Source organism: Eubalaena glacialis, chromosome 2 (assembly GCF_028564815.1).
Source record: "Eubalaena glacialis isolate mEubGla1 chromosome 2, mEubGla1.1.hap2.+ XY, whole genome shotgun sequence".
NCBI lineage: Eukaryota > Metazoa > Chordata > Mammalia > Artiodactyla > Balaenidae > Eubalaena > Eubalaena glacialis.
This window is the reverse complement of record NC_083717.1, coordinates 68,918,663-68,930,753: the sequence shown is the minus strand read 5'-3', so window position 1 is coordinate 68,930,753 and position 12,091 is coordinate 68,918,663. Positions and strand designations below refer to the sequence as shown.

Genomic DNA, 12,091 nt, shown 5'->3' with positions numbered 1-12,091 from the left:
ATAGAATTACTATATAATCCAGCAATTCCACTCCTAGGCATATATCTGGACAAAACTATAATTTGAAAAGATACATGCATCCCTATGTTCATAGCAGCAGTATTCACAATAGCCAAGACATGGAAACAACCTAAATGTCCATCGACAGACGAATGGATAAAGAAGATGTGGTACATATATACAATGGAATACTATTCAACCATTTTTAAAAAATGAAATAATGCCATTTGCAGCAACATGGATGCAACTACAGATTATCACACTAAGTGAAGTAAATCAGAAAAGGAGAGACAAATACCATATGATGTCACTTATATGTGGAATCTAAAATACAACACAAATGAACAAACCTATGAAACAAAAACAGACTCAGACAGAGAACAGACTTGCAGTTGCCAAGGGGGAGGGGAGTGGGGGAAGGAAGGATTGGGAGTTTGGGGTTAGCAGATGCAAACTATTATACTATACAGGATGTATAAACAACAAGGTCCTACTGTATAGCACAAGGAACTATATTCAATATTCTGTGATAAACCATAATGGGAAAGAATATGATAAAGAATGTATATATATGTATAACTGAATGACATTGCTGTACAGCAGAAATTAACACATTATAAATCAACTATACATCAATAGTTTAAAAATTTTTTTAAATATTCCTCAAACTCACAATTAGCAAGACACAGAAAACTAGAAGTTAAATTTTAAATTCCAGAGCTAGGATTATATATTTGGAACGTTGCCATAGTTTCTGCTCAACAAAAATATATGCAGGAATTATTTAGTCTCAAACTGCTAGGAAGGGACTTCCCTGGTGGTCCAGTGGTTAGGAGTCCGCCTTCCAATGCAGGGGATGCGGGTTCGATCCCTAGTTGGGGAACTAGGGTCCCACACGCCAGGGAGCAGCTAGGCCTGCATGCCACAGCTACTGAGCCCGCAAGCCACAACTGTAAGCCCATGCCCTCTGGAACCCACGTGCCACAACTAGAGAGAAGCCTGCGCGCCAGAGCAAAGGGTCCCCTGTGCCATTGCTGAGACCCAATGCAGCCAAAAATAAATAAATAAATATTAAAAAATTTAAAAACCTACTAGGAATGACATATAATATATAAAATGTGTATGTGCACATGTGCATTTTTTCATTGGTAAACTTTCATCACGTGGTTATTAAGAAGAACTGGTCTGGAGGAGACTTTCAAGATGGCGGAGGAGTAAAACATGGAGATCACCTTCCTCCCCACAAATACATCAGAAATACAACTACATGGGGAACAACTCCTACAGAACACCTACTGAATGCTGGCAGAAGACCTCAGACTTCCCGAAAGGCAAGAAACTCCCCACATATCTCGATATATATATATTTTTCCTTTTTCTCTTTTTGTGAGTGTGTATGTGTACGCTTCTTTGTGTGATTTTATCTGTATAGCTTTGCTTTTACCATTTGTCCTAGGGTTCTGTCTGTCCGGTTTTGTTTTGTTTTTAATATAGTTTTTAGCACTTGTTATCATTGGTGGATTGTTTTTTTGTTTGGTTATTCTCTTCTTTCTTTCTTTCTTTTTTTTTTATTACTTTTGAATTTTTTTATTTTTAATAACTATTTTTTATTTTTTTAAATAGCTTTATTTTATTTTATTTTTTTCTTTCTTTCTTTCTTTTTTTCTCCCTTTTTTTCTGAGCCGTGTGGCTGACAGGGTCTTGGTGCTCCGGCTGGGTGTCAGGCCTGTGTCTCTGAGGTGGGAGAGCCACGTTTAGGACATTGGTCCACCAGAAACCTCCCGGCTCCACGTAATATCAAACGGCGAAAGCTCTCCCAGAGATCTCCATCTCAATGCTAAGATCCAGCTCCACTCAACAACCAGCAAGCTACAGTGCTGGACACCCTATGCCAAACAACTAGCAAGACAGGAACACAACCCCATTCATTAGCAGAGAGGCTGCCTAAAGTCATAAGGTCACAGACACCCCAAAACATGCCACCGGACACAGTCCTGCCCACCAGACACAGTCCTGCCCACCAGAAAGACAAGATTCAACCTCATCCACCAGAACACAGGCACTAGTCCCCTCCACCAGGAAGCCTACACAACCCACTGAACCAACCTTAGTCACTGGGGGTAGACACCAAAAACAACAGGAACCACGAACCTGTGGCCTGCAAAAAGGAGACCCCAAACACAGTAAGTGAAGCAAAATGAGAAGACAGAGAAGCACACAGCAGATGAAGGAGCAAGGTAAAAACCCACCAGACCAAACAAATGAAGAGGAAACAGGCAGTCTACCTGAAAAAGAATTCAGCGTAATTATAGTAAAGATGATCCAAAATTTTGGAAATAGAATGGAGAAAATACAAGAAACATTTAACAAGGACCTAGAAGAACTAAAGAGCAAACAAACAATGATGAACATCACAATCAATGAAATTAAAAATTCTGTAGAAGGAATCAATACCAGAATAACTGAGGCAGAAGATGCATAAGTGACCTGGAAGATAAAAAAATGGAAATAACTACTGCACAGCAGAATAAAGATAAAAGAATGAAAAGAATTGAGGACAGTCTTAGAGACCTCTGGGACAACATTAAACGCACCAACATTTGATTTATAGGGGTCCCAGAAGAAGAGAAAAAGAAAGGGACTGAGAAAATATTTTAAGAGCTTAGAGTTGAAAATTTCCCTAATATAGGAAAGGAAATAGTCAGTCAACTCCAGGAAGTGCAGAGAGTCCCATACAGGATAAATCCAAGGAGAAACATGCCAAGACACATACTAATCAAACTATAAAAAATTAAATATAAAGAACAAATATTAAAAGCAGCAAGGGAAAAACAACAAATAACATATAAGGGAATCCCCATTGGGTTAACAGTTGATCTTTCAGTAGAAACTGTGCAAGCCACAAGGGAATGGCAGGACATATTTAAAGTGATGAAAGGGAAAAACCTACAACCAAGATGACTCTACCCAGAAAGGATCTCATTCAGATTCGACGGAGAAATTAACACCTTTACAGACAAGCAAAAGTTAAGAGAATTCAGCACCACCAAACCAGCTTTACAACAAATACTAAAGGAACTTCTCTAGGCAGGAAACACAAGAGAAGGAAAAGACCTACAATAACAAACCCAAAACAATTAAGAGAATGGTAGTAGGAACAAACATATCAATAATTACTTTAAATGTAAATGGATTAAATGCTCCAACCAAAAGACACAGACTGGCTGAATGGATACAAAAACAAGACCCATATATATGCTGTCTACAAGAGACCCACTTCAGACCTAGGGACACATACAGACTGAAAGTGAGGGGATGGAAAAAGACATTCCATGCAAATGGAAATCAAAAGAAAGCTGGAGTAGCAATCTCATATCAGACAAAATAGACTTTAAAGAACACTACATAATGATCAAGGGATCAATCCAATAAGAAGATATAACAATTGTAAATATTTGTGCACCAAACATAGGAGCACCTCAATAGATAAGGCAAATGCTAACGGCCATAAAAGGGGAAATCGACAGTAACACAATCATAGTAGGGGACTTTAACATCCACTTTCACCAATGGACAGATCATCCAAAATGAAAATAAATAAGGAAACACAAGCGTTAAATGATACATTAAACAAGATGGACTTAATTGACATTTATAGGACATTCCATCCAAAAATAAGAGAATACACTTTCTTCTCAAGTGCTCATGGAACATTCTCCAAGACAGATCATCTTGGATCACAAATCAAGCCTTGGTATATTTAAGAAAATTGAAATCGTATCAAGTATCTTTTCCAACCACAATGCTATGAGGCTAGATATCAATTACAGGAAAAAATGTGCAAAAAATACAAACACATGGAGGCTAAACAATACACTACTAAATAACCAAGAGATCACTGAAGAAATCAAAGAGGAAATCAAAAAATACCTAGAGACAAATGACAGTGAAAACACGACGATCCAAAACCTATAGGATGCATCAAAAGCAGTTCTCAGAGGGAAGTTTATAGCAATACAATCCTACCTCAAGAAACAAGAAACATCTCAAATAAACAACCTAACCTTACACCTAAAGCAATTAGAGAAAGAAGAAGAAAGAAACCCCAAAGTTAGCAGAAGGAAAGAAATCATAAAGATCAGAGCAGAAATAAATGAAAAAGAAATGAAGAAAACGATAGCAAAGATCAATAAAACTAAAAGCTGGTTCTTTGAGAAGATAAACAAAATTGATAAACCATTAGCCAGACTCATCAAGGAAAAAAGGGAGAAGACTAAAATCAATAGAATTAGAATGAAAAAGGAGAAGTAACAACTGACACTGCAGAAATAGAAATGATCATGAGAGAGTACTACAAGCAACTATATGCCAATAAAATGGACAACCTGGAAAAAAAGGACAAATTCTTAGAAAGGCACAACCTTCTGAGACTGAACCAGGAAGAAATAGAAAATATAAACAGACCAATCACAAGCAGTGAAATTGAGACTGTGATTAAAAATCTTCCAACAAACGAAAGTCCAGGACCAGATGGCTTCACAGGCGAATTCTATCAAATGTTTACAGAGAAGAGCTAACACCCATCCTTCTCAAACTCTTCCAAAATATAGCAGAGGGAGGAACACTCCCAAATTCATTCTAAGAGGCCACCCTCACCCTGACACAAAACCAAAGATGTCACAAAGAAAACTACAGGCCAATATCACTGATGAACATAGACGCAAAAACCCTCAACAAAATACTAGCAAACAGAATCCAATAGCACATTAAAAGGATCATACACCGTGATCAAGTGAGGTTTAACCGAGGAACGCAAGGATTCTTCAATATACGCAAATCAATCAATGTGACAAACGATATTAACAAATTGAAGAATAAAAACCATATGATCATCTCAATAGATGCCAGAAAAAGCTTTCGACAAAATTCAACACCCATTTATGATAAAAACCCTCCAGAAAGTAGGTAGAGAGGGAACTTACCACAACATAATAAAGGCCATATATGACAAACCCACACCCAACATCGTTCTCAATGGTGAAAAACTGAAACCATTTTCACTAAGATCAGGAACAAGACAAGGTTGCCCAGTCTCACCACTGTTATTCAACATAGTTTTGGAAGTTTTAGCCACAGCAATCAAAGAAAAAGAAATAAAAGGAATCCAAATCAGAAAAGAAGAAGTAAGCTGTCACTGTTTGCAGATGACATGATACTATACATAAAGAATCCTAAAGATGCCACCACAAAACTACTAGAGCTAATCAATGAATTTGGTAAAGTTGCAGGATACAAAATTCATGCACAGAAATTTCTTGCATTCCTATACACTAATGATGAAAAATATGAAAGAAAAATTAAGGAAACACTCCCATTTACCGTTGCAACAAAAAGAATAAAATACATAGGAATAAACCTACCTAAGGAGACAAAAGACCTGTATGCAGAAAACTATAAAACACTGATGAAAGAAATTAAAGATGATGCAAACATATGGAGAGATATACCATGTTCTTGGATTGGAAGAATCAACACTGTGAAAATGACTATACTACTGAAAGCAATCTACAGATTCAATGCAATCCCTATCAAAGTACCAATGGCATTTTTCACAGAACTAGAAAAAAAATTTCACAACTTGTATGGAAACACAAAAGACCTCAAATAGCCAAAGCAATCTTGAGAAAGAAAAAGGGGGCTGTAGGAATCAGGCTCCCGGACTTCAGATTATACTACAAAGCTACAGTAATCAAGATGGTATGGTACTGGCAGAAAAACAGAAATATAGATCAATGGAACAAGATAGAAAGCTCAGAGATAAACCCACGCACATATGGTCACCTTACTTTTGATAAAGAAGGCAAGAATATACAATAGAGAAAAGACAGCCTTTTCAATAAGTGGTACTGGGAATACTGGACAGCTACATGTAAAAGAATGAAATTAGAACACTCCCTAACACCATATACAAAAATAAACTCAAAATGTATTAAAGACCTAAAAGTAAGGCCAGGCACTATAAAACTCTTAGAGGAAAACATAGGCAGAACACTCTATGACATAAATCACAGCAAGATGCTTTTTGACCCACCTCCTAGAGAAATGTAAATAAAAACAAGAATAAACAATTGGGACCTAATGAAACTTAAAAGCTTTTGCACAGGAAAGGAAACCATAAACAAGACGAAAAGACAACCCCCAGAATGGGAGAAAATATTTGCCACTGAAGCAACTGACAAAGGATTAATCTCCAAATTTTACAAGCAGCTCATGCAGCTCAGTATCAAAAAAACAAACAACCCAATTCAAAAATGGCAGAAGACCTAAATAGACATTTCTCCAAAGAAAATACACAGATTTCCAACAAACACATGAAAGAATGCTCAACATCACTAATCATTAGAGAAATGAAAATTAAAACTACAATGACACGCCAATGAGTACTCACCAGAACTACCACCACCATTGTCTTTGTCCCCGCAGTGAACCACAGCCACCCCCGGCCTCTGCAAGAGACCCTCCAATACTAGCAGGAGGTGGGTCAAAAAGTATCTTGCTGAGTCACTCCCATGAGGAAACTTGCACAATTCTCTTAGATAGCCTCATCCACCAGAGGGCAGACAGCAGAAGCAAGAAGAACTACAATCCTGCAGCCTGTGGAACAAAAACCACATTCACAGAAAGCCAGACAAGATGAAAAGGCAGAGGTCTATGTACCAGATGAAGGAACAAGATAAAACCCCAGAAAGACAACTAAATGAAGTGGAGATAGGCAGCCTTCCAGAAAAAGAATTCAGAATAATGATACTGAAGATGATCCAGGACCTCAGAAAAAGAATGGAGTCAAGGATCGAGAAGATGCAAGAAATGTTTAACAAAGACCTAGAAAAATTAAAGAATAAACAAAAAGAGATGAACAATACACTAACTGAAATGAAAAATACACTAGAAGGAATCAATAGCAGAATAAGTGAGGCAGAAGAACAGATAAGTGACCTGGAAGACAGAATGGTGGAATTCTGCAGAGTTCTGCAGAACCAAAAAAAGAATGAAAAGGAATGAAGACAGGCTAAGAGACCTCTGGGACAACATTAAACGCAACAACATTCGCATTATAGGGCTCCCAGAAGGAGGAGAGAGAGAGAAAGGACCCGAGAAAATATTTGAAGAGATTATAGTCGAAAACTTCCCTAACATGGGAAAGGAAATAGCCACCCAAGTCCAGGAAGCGCAGCGAGTCCCATACAGGATAAACCCAAGGAGAAACACGCCGAGACACATAGTAATCAAATTGGCAAAAATTAAACACAAAGAAAAATTATTGAAAGCAGCAAGGGAAAAATGACAAACAACATACAAGGAAACTCCCATAAGGTTAACAGCTGATTTCTCAGCGGAAACTCTACAAGCCAGAAGGGAGTGGCATGATATACTTAAAGTGATGAAAGGGAAGAACCTACAACCAAGATTACTCTACCCGGCAAGGATCTCATTCAGATTTGATGGAGAAATCAAAAGCTTTGCAGACAAACAAAAGCTAAGAGAATTCAGCATCACCAAACCAGCTCTACAACAAATGCTAAAGGAACTTCTCTAAGTGGGAAACACAAGAGAAGAAAAGGACTTACAAAAACGAACCCAAAACAATTAAGAAAATGGTCATACCAACATACATATTGATAATTACGTTAAACGTGAATGGATTAAATGCTCCAACCAAAAGACACAGGATCGCTGAATGGATACAAAAACAAGACCCATATATATGCTGTCTACAAGAGACCTACTTCAGACCTAGGGACACATACAGACTGAAAGCGAGGGGATGGAAAAAGATATTCCATGCAAATGGAAATCAAAAGAAAGCTGGAGTAGCAATACTCATAGCAGATAAAATAGACTTTAAAATAAAGAATGTTACAAGAGACAAGGAAGGACACTACATAATGATCAAGGGATCAATCCAAGAAGATATAACAATTATAAATATATATGCACACAACATAGGAGCACCTCAACACATAAGGCAACTGCTAACAGCTATAAAAGAGGAAATCGACTGTAACACAATAATAGTGGGGGACTTTAACACCTCACTTGCACCAATGAACAGATCATCCAAAATGAAAATAAGGAAATGGAAGCTTTAAATGACACAATAGACTAGATAGATTTAATTTATATTTATAGGACACTCCATCCAAAAACAGCAGATTACACTTTCTTCTCAAGTGCGCACGGAACATTCTCCAGGATAGATCACATCTTGGGTCACAAATCAAGCCTCAGTAAATTTAAGAAAATTGAAATCATATCAAGCATCTTTTCTGACCACAACGCTGTGAGGTTAGAAATGAATTACAGGGGAAAAAACGTAAAAAACACAACACATGGAGGCTAAACAATACGTTACTAAATAACCAAGAGATCACTGAAGAAATCAAAGAGGAAATCAAAAAATACCTAGAGACAAATGACAATGAAAACACGACGATCCAAAATCTATGGGATGCAGCAAAAGCAGTTCTAAGAGGGAAGTTTATAGCTATACAAGCCTACGTCAACAAACAAGAAAAATCTCAAATAAACAATTTAACCTTACACCTAAAGGAACTAGAGAAAGAAGAACAAACAAAACCCAAAGTTAGCAGAAGGAAAGAAATCCTAAAGATCAGAGCAGAAATAAATGACATAGAAACAAAGAAAACAACAGCAAATATCAATAAAACTAAAAGCCGGTTCTTTGAGAAGATAAACAAAATTGATAAACCTTTAGAGCCAGACTCATCAAGAAAAAGAGGGAGAGGACTCAAATCAATAAAATTAGAAATGAAAAAGGAGAAGTTACAACAGACACCATAGAAATACAAAGCATCCAAAGAGACTACTAGAAGCAACTCTATGCCAATAAAATGGACAACCTGGAGAAATGGACAATTTCTTAGAAAGGTATAACCTACCAAGACTGAACCAGGAAGAAACAGAAAATATGAACAGACCAATCACAAGTAATGAAATTGAAACTGTGATTAAAAATCTTCCAACAAACAGAAGTCCAGGAACAGACGGCTTCACAGGTGAATTCTATCAAACATTTAGAGAAAAGCTAACACCCATCCTTCTCAAACTCTTCCAAAAAATTGCAGAGGAAGGAACACTCCCAAACTCATTCTATGAGGCCACCATCACCCTGATACCCAAACCAGACAAAAATACTACAAAAAAAGAAAATTACAGACCAATATCACTGACGAATATAGGTGCAAAAATCCTCAACAAAATACTAGCACACAGAATCCAACAACACATTAAAAGGATCATACACCATGATCAAGTGGGATTTATCCCAGGGATGCAAGGATTCTTCAATATACGCAAATCAATCAATGTGATACACCATATTAACAAATTGAAGAATAAAAACCATATGATCATCTCAATAGATGCAGAAAAAGCTTTTGACAAAATTCAACACCCATTTATGATAAAAACTCTCCAGAAAGTGGGCATAGAGAGAACCTACCTCAACATAATAAAGGCCATATACGACAAACCCACAGCAAACATCATTCTCAAAGGTGAAAAACTGAAAGCATTTCCTCTAAGATCAGGAACAAGACAAGGATGTCCACTCTCACCACTATTATTCAACATAGTTTTGGAAGTCCTAGCCACGGCAATCAGAGAAGAAAAAGAAATAAAAGGAATACAAATTGGAAAAGAAGAAGTAAAACTGTCACTGTTTGCAGATGACATGATACTATACATAAAGAATCCTAAAGATGCCACCAGAAAACTGCTAGAGCTGATCAATGAATTTGGTAAAGTTGCAGGATACAAAATTCATGCACAGAAATCTCTTGCATTCCTATACACTAATGATGAAAAATCTGAAAGAGAAATTAAGGAAACACTCTCATTTACCATTGCAACAAAATGAATAAAATACCTAGGAATAAACCTACCTAGGGAGACAAAAGACCTGTATGCAGAAAACTATAAGACACTGATGAAAGAAATTAAAGACGATACCAACAGATGGAGAGATATAGCATGTTCTTGGATTGGAAGAATAATTACTGTGAAAATGACTATACTACTGAAAGCAATCTACAGATTCAATGTAATCCTTATCAAATTACCAATGGCATTTTTTACAGAACTAGAACAAAAAATCTTAAAATTTGTATGGAGACACAAAAGACCCTCAATAGCCAAAGCAGTCTTGAGGGAAAAAAACGGAGCTGGAGGAATCAGACTCCCTGACTTCAGACTATACTACAAAGCTACAGTCATCAAGACAATATGGTACTGGCACAAAAACAGAAACACAGATCAATGGAATAAGATAGAAAGCCCAGAGATAAACCCACTCACGTATGGTCAACTAATCTATGGCAAAGGAGGCAAGCATATACAATGGAGAAAAGACAGCCTGTTCAATAAGTGGTGCTGGGAAAACTGGACAGCTACATGTAAAAAAATGAAATTAGAACACTCCCTAACACCATACACAAAAATAAACTCAAAATTAGAGACCTAAATGGTTAGAGACCTAAGTGTAAGACCGGGCACTATAAAACTCTTAGAGGAAAACATAGGGAGAACACTCTTTGACATAAATCACGGCAAGATCTTTTTTGATCCACCTCCTAGAGTAATGGAAATAAAAACAAAAATAAACAAATGGGACCTAATGAATCTTAAAAGCTTTTGCACAGCAAAGGAAACCACAAACAAGACGAAAAGACAACCCTCAGAATGGGAGAAAATATTTGCAAACAAATCAACGGACAAAGGATTAATCTCCAAAATATATAAACAGCTCATGCAGCTCAATATTAAGAAAACAAACAACCCAATCCAAAAATGGGCAGAAGACCTAAATAGACATTTCTCCAAAGAAGACATACAGATGGCCAAGAAGCATATGAAAAGCTGCTCAACATCACTATTAGAGAAATGCAAATCAAAACTACAATGGGGTATCACCTCACACCAGTTAGAATGGGCATCATCAGAAAATCTACAAACAACAAATGCTGGAGAGGGTGCAGAGAAAAGGGAACCCTCTTGCACTGTTGGTGGGAATGTAAAGTGATACAGCCACTATGGAGAACAGTATGGAGGTTCCTTAAAAAACTAAAAATAGAATTACCATATGATCCAGCAATCCCACTACTGGGCATATACCCAGAGAAAACCATAATTCAAAAAGACACATGCACCCCAATGTTCACTGCAGCACTATTTACAACAGCCAGGTCATGGAAGCAACCTAAATGACCATCGACAGACAAATGGATAAAGAAGATGTGGTACATATATACAATGGAATATTACTCAGCCATAAAAAGGAATAAAATTGGGTCATTTGTTGAGATGTGGATGGATCTAGAGACTGCCATACAGAGTGAAGTAATTCAGAAAGAGAAAAACAAATACCGTATATTAACGCATGTATGTGGAACCTAGAAAAATGGTACAGATGAACCGGTTTGCAGGGCAGAAGTTGAGACACAGATGTAGAGAACAAACATATGGACACCAAGGGGGGAAAGCCGTGGTGAAGTGGGGATGGTGGTGTGCTGAATTGGGAGATTGGGATTGACATGTATACACTGATGTGTATAAAACTGATGACTAATAAGGACCTGCTGTATAAAAAAATAAATAAAATTCAAAAATTAAAAAAACAAACAAACTACAATGAGGTATCACCTCACACCAGTCAGAATGGCCATCATCAAAAAATCTACAAACAATAAATGCTGGAGTGGGTGTGGAGAAAAGGAACCCTCTTGCACTGTTGGTGGGAATGTAAAGTGATACAGCCACTATGGAGAACAGTATGGAGGTTCCTTAAAAAACTAAAAATAGAACTACTATACGACCCAGCAATCCCACTACTGGGCACATACCCTGAGAAAACCATAATTCAAAAAGAGTGATGTACCACAATGTTCACTGCAGCTCTATTAACAATAGCCAGGATGTGGAAGCAACCTAAGTGTACACTGACAGATGAATGGATAAAGAAGATGTGGCACATATATACAATGGAATATTACTCAGCCATAAAAAGAAATGA

General features: G+C 37.2%; 1 protein-coding gene across 2 annotated transcripts in view; it reads right to left on the bottom strand.

Moving 5' to 3' along the window:
- AAGAB (alpha and gamma adaptin binding protein) overlaps positions 1 to 12,091 on the bottom strand; it is an 81,984-nt gene that overhangs the window by 54,077 nt on the left and 15,816 nt on the right. The gene's annotated exons all lie outside the window — the stretch shown is intronic.